The sequence below is a fragment of the Microtus pennsylvanicus genome, chromosome 6 (assembly GCF_037038515.1).
Source record: "Microtus pennsylvanicus isolate mMicPen1 chromosome 6, mMicPen1.hap1, whole genome shotgun sequence".
Classification (NCBI taxonomy): domain Eukaryota; kingdom Metazoa; phylum Chordata; class Mammalia; order Rodentia; family Cricetidae; genus Microtus; species Microtus pennsylvanicus.
Genome location: NC_134584.1, coordinates 26079802 through 26090794, shown reverse-complemented (window position 1 = coordinate 26090794; position 10993 = coordinate 26079802).

Sequence of the window (10993 nt, the reverse complement as noted above, 5' to 3'; positions counted from 1 at the left end):
ATAATGTAAATATCTGACATGTAGACATCTGCTATGTAATCCCTGTGAAAGGGTCATTTAACCCCTCCAAAAAAAGTTTGATCCACAGTTTAAGAACCACTGGACTATAAAAACGTCTGGAAAACTGGTACCTCAGTAAACATGGCAGTCAAGGGTTTCAAAGGCCATTCAAGGAGTCATGCTGTAAAACCATGGCTGTTACTGGCTGTAATGAGATCAGTGAATGAGAAAAAAATGTATCTTCAACTCAGACTTTGACTTATGCTCTCAACCTACCTCATGGCCCTCGGCCTCCATTCCTGCCTCCAGCTCTGCTCACTGCCAAGAATGTGACTCATCAAAATCCCAGAAGCAAAGGATGCAGGCCAGGCAATATGTGGGAAAAACCTAACTACAGTACCAATTAGCTTTCCTCTGTACTTAAACAAAGAAGCTCATTCTCATCCCAGTTATAGGTTATCAGGAATCATTTCCTCACAAATACCTTTCATATTTCATATTTCACCATAGGAAGCCCAACTCAATCAGTATCTCCGTATCAAATCACCAAGCATGATGTGCAGATTTGAGGACTGAAAGATCAACAAAATCAAGTGTGTGGGAATTTGCCGCTTCCTTTCCATCTGAATGGTTACCAGAAATGGGATGCCAAGGAGGGCACGCAGACCCAGGAGCCATGGGCACCTATTATCTATGTCTCAGCTGGTAAGATGGTCCTGACAGTATTTGACCTCCAGGAGAGCCTCTTTATTCCCATCCAGACCGATGCATGAGGCAGGGTCTGGTAAAGATGCTTGGCCTAAAGTGCACACCCTGCCAGTCAGCTGTCACAGGAGGCTGACTCCCCCAGAGTTGTGCCGTCTCGCCAACTATTGCTGTCATCTTGAGTAACAAGAGCTAAACGCTCTGTTGTTCTCCCACATTAATCCAGACCTTTAGTTTCTGATCCAGTCTTGTTCTACAGACATAAACAGAAACCACCAACTAAATGAGAAAAAAAAAAGGTTAGTAAAGAATAGTTTATTTATTTTGATGTTGGCTTCCTACAATCTTGTCTTACAGGAAGATGATTTTCTGGGTTGTTTGTTGTAATAAGGGGAGCGGCGGCAGGGTTGCGTCCCCAAACACCCCAGCCGCCTGCCTGGCTCGGCTAGCTTATGCCCCGAAATAATTACACGGACACTGTATTCTTTTAAACACTGCTCTGGCCCATTTCTATCTAGCCTCTTCTAGGCTAATTCTCACATATTAATTTAGCCCATTTCTAATCATCTGTGTAGCGCCCCTAGGTGCGCTTACCGGGAAGATTCTAGCCTAAGTCCATCCTGGGTCGGAGCTGGGGCATGGTGTGCGTCTTCCCTGGAGCAGGTAGCATGGCGTCTCTCCTGAGGTGTCTGCTCCCCAGCGGAGAGCTGTGGAGTCTGACCTCACTTCCTCTTCCTCCTGGCATTCTGTTCTGTCTACTCCTCCCACCTATCTTCTAACCAATGAAATGGGCCGAGGCAGTTCCTTTATTGCTTAGCCAATGAAATCAACAGATTGATATATGACACTCCCACATCACTTCCCCTTTTTCTGTTTAAACAAAAAAGGAAGGCTTTAACTTTAACATAGCAAAATTACATATAACAAAACAGTTATCAAGTAAAAGTTACATCAGAAACATTTATACATATAACAAAATTGACAGTAAATCTCTATCAATAAAGCAAAATCTATACTAATGCAAATTATTCATATCTATATCATATCCCCCTTTAAATGTAAAAGAACATTTATAAACCATATTTGGGAACATGGGCGCAGTTATTTCTCTCCAAACTGCTTCCTGCTGAATGGGGGCGTCGTTAATGATTTTAGGGTGTAACCTGTGTGCCAGGTTTCATCTCAGTTGGCAGTTGAGCAAAGCAATTTTCTGAAGATGTTCACAGCAACCCTTCAGGAGGACGTGGTCCATCATACCAAATCGGAATAGAAGAAATCCATAGAGTCTCATCCTCTGTGAAAACAAAAGAAGACTCTCTCCAAAGCATCATATCCTTAGACCCAAATTCTGAAATCGTAATACCCTTATATCCATTCTGGTTTAGCTTGGCAGCCCATGTAATGAAATGTCTCTCTGTACTTAGCTCCTTCACAGTCAAAAATTTTAAAGAAAACACAATAATACAAAGAATCCAGACTCTCTGTGAATTTTTCATCTTTACGCGGCTTATTTTTACTCTATCACTTTACTTTATTCTGTCTCTTTAAAGACTTTACTTTTACTTTTTTTTTTAACCATTAACTTTATTCTCTATATTCTTTTTCTTCTCTCTCCCAAGCCTACGTACATTCATCCAACAGTGTGACTCATTCAGTGGTCTGAATCTGTCCTATTGTGAATCTGCAATTTTTTACTATCCAGGAGCACTTTTGATTTGCGCCTTTAAATCATTAGGCGCTTAAGAATCTAAGCTGAGACATTCCTAAGTTAACTTTTTGCTTTTTGAGCGTATATCTGTGGACCAGGCTGTCTTTGAACTCTCAGAGATCCGCCTGTCTCTGCCTCCCAGGCATTGGGATTAAAGGTGTTTGCTACTACACCTTGAACTCACAGAGATCTGTTCGTCTCTGCCTTCTAGGCACTGGGATTAAAGGCGTGTGCTACCACACCTTGAAGTCACAGAGGTCTATCTCCCTCTGCCTCCCAAGTGTTGGGATTAAAGGTGTGTACTAAGACACACAACAACTCTCTTCCTTTTTTTGTTTTTTGCTTTAAGAACTTTAACTTTCAGCTTGCATATATTTTTAACACACTTTAAACCATTCAGAAATTTTCTCTGTCTTTGAATCTCTCTTTACTGTATATCTCTCTTTTTCTGACCACAAGAGCCTTTAATTTACCAAGCAATCTCAGTAGGACTAAAGGCGTGGCTTTGCCAGCTAGATCCAGTCCATTCCTTAACTTTCCAGCCTCGTGGCGGAGGTACTGGCTGTAGCCACGTTTATAGCATTTCAAGGTCCCTGCCAGCCAGCAAGCTACAACAGACAACACTCAAGTCCTCTCTCGGTAGCCAGCCCTCCTGCCTCAAACAGTCAAAGTTTGCCCTGGCAGGATGGCCCAGAAAGCCGGCATTTTTAAACGCGCAGCTTTTTTCCTGCTACGGCTGAAAACCGAAAAGCATGTGTTCAGCTTTTCATCAACACCGTTTAAGTGTTTCGTGGCAGGACCTCTTAATGAGCTTCAGGGATTTGCAGCTGAAGCTGAGTCAGGAAAATTTCAAAATGGAGGACGTACCATTTTGTGCTAGCTCTGGGGCTACCAGGTAGGAGCAGCACTCAGCACTTTAATTCTGAGACTGAGCGTGCAGCACAGAAATTCTTTCCATCCAAGTTACATCCAAATCTGACATGCAGAGCACTGCGCAGTCTGAAAACACGTCCCTGTATGGCGGCAGGAATCCGCCATGCTCTTCCGCCTGCCTAAGCCTGATTCTGCCTTCTGCCCAGGAGCAGGCGGGGAGCTCTGAGTCAGGAAGCCTCTCTTAGATGAGGCGCTTGCTTGCCTCTGGCAAGCAGAGTAGACCAGAGAAATTGTCACAATCAAGAAAATATGCTTTACTCTTTCCCAAGCTTTCTCAGGCTTTCTGTGGACTCAGTTAGCCACACGTCTGGGCGTCATTTGTAGTAATATGAGCCCCACGTTGGGCGCCATTTGTTGTAATAAGGGGAGCGGCGGCAGGGTTGCGTCCCCAAACACCCCAGCCGCCTGCCTGGCTCGGCTAGCTTATGCCCCGAAATAATTACACGGACACTGTATTCTTTTAAACACTGCTCTGGCCCATTTCTATCTAGCCTCTTCTAGGCTAATTCTCACATATTAATTTAGCCCATTTCTAATCATCTGTGTAGCGCCCCTAGGTGCGCTTACCGGGAAGATTCTAGCCTAAGTCCATCCTGGGTCGGAGCTGGGGCATGGTGTGCGTCTTCCCTGGAGCAGGTAGCATGGCGTCTCTCCTGAGGTGTCTGCTCCCCAGCGGAGAGCTGTGGAGTCTGACCTCACTTCCTCTTCCTCCTGGCATTCTGTTCTGTCTACTCCTCCCACCTATCTTCTAACCAATGAAATGGGCCGAGGCAGTTCCTTTATTGCTTAGCCAATGAAATCAACAGATTGATATATGACACTCCCACATCAGTTGTTTGTTTATTCTAGGCTTGGTCTTCTGGTCAGGTTGGAGACAGTGGGTCAAAGTCATAGCGTCTGGCCATTGCCCTTTTGTCTACTTAGACTCTTTTTCATTATCGCTTGCAATTTTCCTAAGGGGAGGTTTAATGACGCAAACTTCCAGTCCTCGGCTCTCAGCACTGAATTTGAATAAGTTACATGGGGAGACTTGCATAAATTGCAGTGTTTTTTTGCCCAAGTGCCAGTGCTTGGCTCAGGTCTGGAGAACACCTCAAACTTTGTAAGAAATATTTCTACCAATGCTCTAAGGATGAAGAGAGGCTCTCGACTCCCAAATCCTTGACCCAGTAAGTCAATTGGCCCAAAACCTCTCAGCGGTCTGGAAGAAGACAAGGGGTATTTGTAGTTTGAGAAAATGAAATCTGAATGCTATTGGTCATATTTGCATTCCTATCACTGGGAGGCTAAGCCGGGAGAGGGTTAAGCCAATTTCAGCTACATGGTGAGTTTGAGGTCAGCTGGGTTTATTTGGAATCCTGTCTCACAAAAGGGGAGGGCAGTGAGGTTGCTCACTGTGTAAGGTCACTTGCCACCAAGCCTGCTGAGCTGAGTTTGATCATTGAAGCCCATAGGGGTGAAAAAAAAAACAACCTAATTCCTGCAATTGTCCTCTGACCACCACACATGTGCCATGGCAACACGCATGCACCTTTACATATATGTGTCAATATTAGTTAGTAATAGAGACATTATTATCAACTCACATTGGAATAAAAGAACCTGTGTATGATTTGGCCAGGATTATGAAGCAAAGTGGGAGTATCTGACAAATTACTACCATTGTGAATTAATTATTTGATAAATTCTGACATTGTGGAAAGACACACATACATGTGTTTGTGTTTCTGACACAGCAGAAACGAACATGCAGTCCAACCAACAGCTTTGGCAAGGTTAACATCTGATGGCAACTGCTATCCACAGTTCATATGCATGATCTTGGCTGTAATGCCACAGTGACATAGACAGAAAAATTGAGACATTAGATATAGCTTCCCCGTGACTTCAATCACTGCTCCCGTTTGGGTCCCACTCTTTGAGCCAGTTCTATTACACTGATAGTTGACCTGTAAGTGAAAACCCCACTCCCATCGGTAGGTATGTACCCAGCACCCATGCATCAACAGGAGGAAAAGCATCCAACACCACGTTTAGGGCAACAGCAGAAAACCATTCCACCTGGAGGCACTCCAGCCCTTTGAGGAGTTTCAAGACTTCCCTGCCTTCTTACTCCAGCCCTTTGAGAAGTCTCAAGACTGCCCTTCCTTCTTACTCCAGCCCTTTGAGGAGTTTCAAGACTTCCCTGCCTTCTTACTCCAGCCCTTTGAGAAGTCTCAAGACTGTCCTGCTTTCTTACTCAAGTCCTTTGAGAAGTCTCAAGACTTCCCTGCCTTCTTACTCCAGCCCTTTGAGAAGTCTCAAGACTTCCCTGCCTTCTTACTCCAGCCCTTTGAGAAGTCTCAAGACTTCCCTGCCTTCTTACTCCAGCCCTTTGAGAAGTCTCAAGACTGTCCTGCTTTCTTACTCAAGTCCTTTGAGAAGTCTTAAGACTTCCCTGCCTTCTTTGTCCCCAGAGAGTGTCTTTCCCTTCAGTTCATGATAAGTTGACCATCAACAAAGGCCACTTACTGAGAAGGGTCAAATATGAGTTCCCTACATCGTGTGGGAAAGGTTCAGCTGCTAAAACTCAGGAGTGAGAGGAAAAGAGAGAGCTAACATGTATCAAATCCTTTTCCCAAGGTATGCATGGTACCGGCATGTCCTATAGCTGTGCCAAACAAGGTCCATTTTTTGAACCATATGAAATGGCTACTTTTAAAAGAAAAAAAAATGCTGCATATTGATAATTTTATACGGCAGAGTCTAATGTCCCGGGCACTAACAAATGGATGGATATCTGATATTGGGGACATACACTGAACTGTTTTTCATTACCACCCTCAAACACTGGAGGCTTCAAGTGATGGCCTTTTGCCTGGCAAAGACAGATGGTCCGGGACAGCACATGGCGAATGGCTGAGCCACATGTGGATGACTCCAGTGATCTTCTTTCTTTAGTCCACTGGGGGTAACATACGCGGATGACTATACTCCTTATCAGCATCCAAACCCTTCTAAACTCCACAGGCGGGTTAAATTCCCACCCTCCGCCTACATCGCAGCAGGAATGATTTCAACACATAAACCCTTGTGGACCATATTTTAACAATATTCAAACTGCAACAGGAACTAAGGGGCAGAAATGGTAGACTAAGTCTCAGAGTCAGGTATATGGGAAGCGGCTGCTAGTTATTCGGGAGCAGGAGGACAAGGCAGGAAAACGTTACCTACGTGGTCCAAACTCCAAAAGAAAAGATGCTTTCAAAGAGTAGCCCTGTGCATAGAGAGCAGGCGAGGAAAGGATGTAAACAATCCCTAGTTGGTGATGAATGGATTGTTGAAAGCTCTGTTCCCTCTCTCAGGAAGGCATTTTCCCTAGACATGGACACAGTATCTCCTCTTGGCTCCCTTTATCATTCCCTCTGATTTTATTGGCATCTGGCCTTTGCAGTGAGGTCTCTGTCACTACCTTACTTAAAACTGTAAGCTTGACCACCCCCCAAGGAAGCTGTAACCCTTCTGTCGTGTTTTTTTTTTTCAAGGCACATATTCTTTCCTACTTGTCAGTTCTCCCCACTGGAACGGGGACTCAGAATGCCAATGGCCCTGCTCTCTCTCATTCCTCGGGGCATAGACGGCTTCCTGGCATATAATAAACATCTCTTGAATTAATTAATGAATGAACAGCTGGTGGGAAGCTGAGCTCTTCCTCTCAGTCAGATCTGATGTGAACAGAGAAGCAGTGACAGCAGCAAGCGGCTTCTCAATGAAGCGATCGTTATCTTCACTTCAGATGAATAGAAGCCAGCCCTGTGCGGCTGCTTCCCTAGTGCCAAACATAGCTGTGATCCTGGACTCTCTATGAGGAGGTCATCGCTTCCCAGCATTCTTCAGAGCAGAGGAGTGGTGACCACATATCTATCTAAGAAAAGAAAGCTCTGAGGGGCCAACTGGAACCATGATGTTGACCAATGGCATTGGGAGGCTCGTCTCTGCTGGGACTTCAGTGTGAAGGGGATGAAAAGCCTTTGCCACTGATACTCTCTGGCCCTGTCATTATGTTGAAGTCCTATTTCTGTTGCTGGTGATGAAAGACTGTGCACAGCCTATTGTCAAAACATATGCTTACTGCTTTTGTCTGAGCATTTTCCACTGGTTTGCTTAATTAACACCAGTTGACAGTTAACCGAGATGTTTCATTTCAAGCCAGAGCCCCAGGACCCAACATCCATGTTGTACAATTCCAAAGGAAGACAGTAAGTCAGTGCAGATGGCTGCAACTCCCCGTGGCCTATGAGTGTGCTGAGATACAATGCAGATATGCTGAAATGAGTTCCTTTATGTTTGTAGTTCCTGAGTATTCCTCATGGTAACTCTCCCACTCTGTACTCAGAAGAAGAGGCAACACAATGATTGTGGCACCCAGCCAAATGCCGCACAAGCTAACAGCTGGTGTTGGAGCTACAAAACAAAAAAGAGGAAAAGTAAAAAGAAAAAAATCTTGCTGGATTTCCTTTCTGGAAGCTTGTCTTAGATTGTCTTTCTGTATGCACATTTGTGTGTGTGTGTGTGTGTGTGTGTGTGTGTGTGTAAAACAGCACATTTGTTTTCTTATGGCGCTATAGGCTGTTCTAGATTAACATCAGTGTAGCAGTAGGCCTGTGTTTCTCTTGGTTCTGAGTGAGTCTCTGCCCCCTTTAATGTTGACCCCTTCGAGACTGCCTCCATTCCTTGGCTCTGGATCCCCTTCTCACATCATCATTCTGATTCTCTTTTGCCTCCTTCTTGAACCTTTAATAGAGCGATCATTTTTAATGAGCTCACCTGGATAAACTGGGGTAATCCCCTTGTCTTAATGTCAGCCGTTCAACAGCTGGCTATGTAATCTAACATATTCCCAGGCTGCTGTAAGTCCTAGATCATGGATGTACTTAAGAGGCCAATATTCTGGTTAGCATAAAGGTGACTTTACAAAGACCCTTGCCACGCTGTTTTAAAGAGACTTTACTTAAGCTGGGACAAATGAATGGCGTAAGCCTGCAGTTCTTCATGCCAAAGGGCTATAGACTTTTTCCCTGTAGTTTGGTGTGTGACCTAAGCACTGCCCAGTGTCGCTAATATCAGATCTGAGCCGGAAGTTCCCTGATTCTAGCTCCTGAAGGAAGATCCTGTCTAGAAAACAGAGAAGTGGGTGCTCTGGGTGCAATGCCTGTAGCTCAGTTCTCGGAGCTTTTATCAAAATCTAGACATAGCAGGTCAAGAGTCAAGAGTGTCAATCCCCCACCTTCAGCCAGCTCTCAAGTCACCTCTACATCAGCATGGAGCCAAGGTGACCCCAAGAGTTTGTGAGAAGGTCAGAGAGCTACCTTCATGGGCTAGTAGGTCTTCTGTTATTGTAACAAACATCTGAGATTATTAAGGTAATAAAGAAAATGGTCTATTCGGGTTCATAGCTCTGGAGGTTCCAGCATCAGTTAGCCCTCTTGGTTTAGAGACTGTAGTTTGGCAGTAAGTACCTCATGGTAGGAGTTCGTGACGGAGGAAGCTGCTTACTTCAGCGGCCGATAAGAAGTAAAAAGGAGAGAGCCAAAGAGACTATTAATGATATTCCCTAACCTCTTCCTAAGGCATGTCCTTAGTGACCTAAGATTTCTACTTGCTGTCATCATTTAAAGGCTCCAACACTGAACCACACTGGAGACAAGCATTTAACCCGTAGGCTATAGGTCATAATCCAGATCCAGGAGCGTATCACAGTGGGGCTATGCACGCTTAGCCAGGATCCCATCTGTCTCCTTGCTTTTGCAGAAGCAGCTTTGACAACTTTCTATTTCTAGCCCAGGATCCATTTTATGAGATGCTTAACGAAGTAAACCCATCTTTCTCTTTATCTGCTTCGTCATTTGGAGACAATATCCCGATCTTTAAGTCCTGTCTACTTAAGCCACAAGAATAAGCTAAAGGATTAAAGAGACCTGTTATTCTCTTCTCACGGAGCACATCACTTTAAGGAGGAACTTTCTAGAAATAAAGGCTAATTACAAGCCAAGCCTGTCTTCTAAATGACAAATTCAGGAAGCTGAAAGCGCCTTTTTCTACTGTTTTTCTGTTAATTAGCCTCATTGTTTTGCTAGCTACAATTAACTGACCATATCACAGATACGTTACTGTGTCTCTGTCTTTGTAGAACAAATGGCGATCTTTTGAAAATTTTCCTTCTACCTCTGGGCTAAAGGTTATAAGATTCCTACTCCTTTTAATCAGCAGGGCATTTTTCAGTGGCAAGTGAGTGCAATGGCTGTCCTTGGTTGTCAACTTTACTAGGTCTGGAATTAACTAAAATCCAAACATGCGGGGGGGGGGGGTACACGCCTTTAATCTGGGCCTTGAGGTGGAAAGACACACTTTTAATCTGGGCCACACCTTCTGCTGGAAGCCTATATAAGGACATGGAAGAAGTAGCTCATTGCCAGCTTGCCCTCACCTTGCTAGCAAGCCCATTTTTTTCCACTGGCATTAGAGCCTACATCTTTGAGATTCCAGCACAGACTGAAGACCAGCTGAGACATCCAGCCTCATGGACTGAGCAACTCCTGTATTCTTGAACGTGTCATTCACAGCCAGCCATTGGTGGATTAGCAGGACCACAGCCTATAAATCATTCTAATAAATCCCTTTTCTATGCACAAATAAATTAGCTCATTCTTTAAGCTCTGTTACTTTAGAGAGCCCTGGCTAACAGTGAGCAAGTAGGCATTCAGAAAGAAGAGCAGCCATTGCACCATCTCCCCAGCTCAGCCAGTGCAGCTGCACACCCTGGAGTTTCTGTCCATCTGGATACAGTATTTTGATTACCCGACAAGTCTGCGTTCTTCATGGCCTGGCTAATTCAACCCAATCTTTCTTACTCAATCAAATTGTCCTCACCATGATTATGGTAGAAGGATAATCACTCTTTGAAGAGCTAGGACGGTCCAGGTGAGTTTGAAGGGTAGGTGGGTCCTGCCGCTCTACCTACTGGGAAAGTAAGTAAAGTCAAGATGCCCACTCCACATCAAAGCTCTAGATTAGCAGCCTTTGCAAGAGCCTCGTGCTCAAAAAACTTAAAGCAAGGGTATTTTTAAAGATTGCCTAGTGGATCCTCCTGAATATTAATCTTCATCAGGCGATGAAAGGAGACAGAGACAGAGACCCAATTTGGAGCACCGGACAGAAATCTCAAGGTCCAAATCAGGGGCAGAAGGAGAGAGAGCACGAGCAAGGAACTCAGGACCGCGAGGGGTGCACCCACACACTGAGACAATGGGGATGTTCTATAGGGAATTCACCAAGGCCAGCTGGCCTGGGTCTGAAAAAATCTGGGATAAAACCGGACTCGCTGAACATAGTGGACAATGAGGACTACTGAGAACTCAAGAACAATGGCAGTGGGTTTTTGATCCTACTGCACGTACTGGCTTTGTGGGAGCCTAGGCAGTTTGGATGCTCACCTTACTAGACCTGGATGGAGGTGGGTGGTCCTTGGACTTCCCACTGAGCAGGGAACCCTGATAGCTCTATGGGCTGACAAGGGAGGGGAACTTGATTGGGGGAGGGGGAGGGAAATGGGAGGAGGTGGCGGGGAAGAGACAGAAATCTTTAATAAATAAATAAACGGGAAAAAAA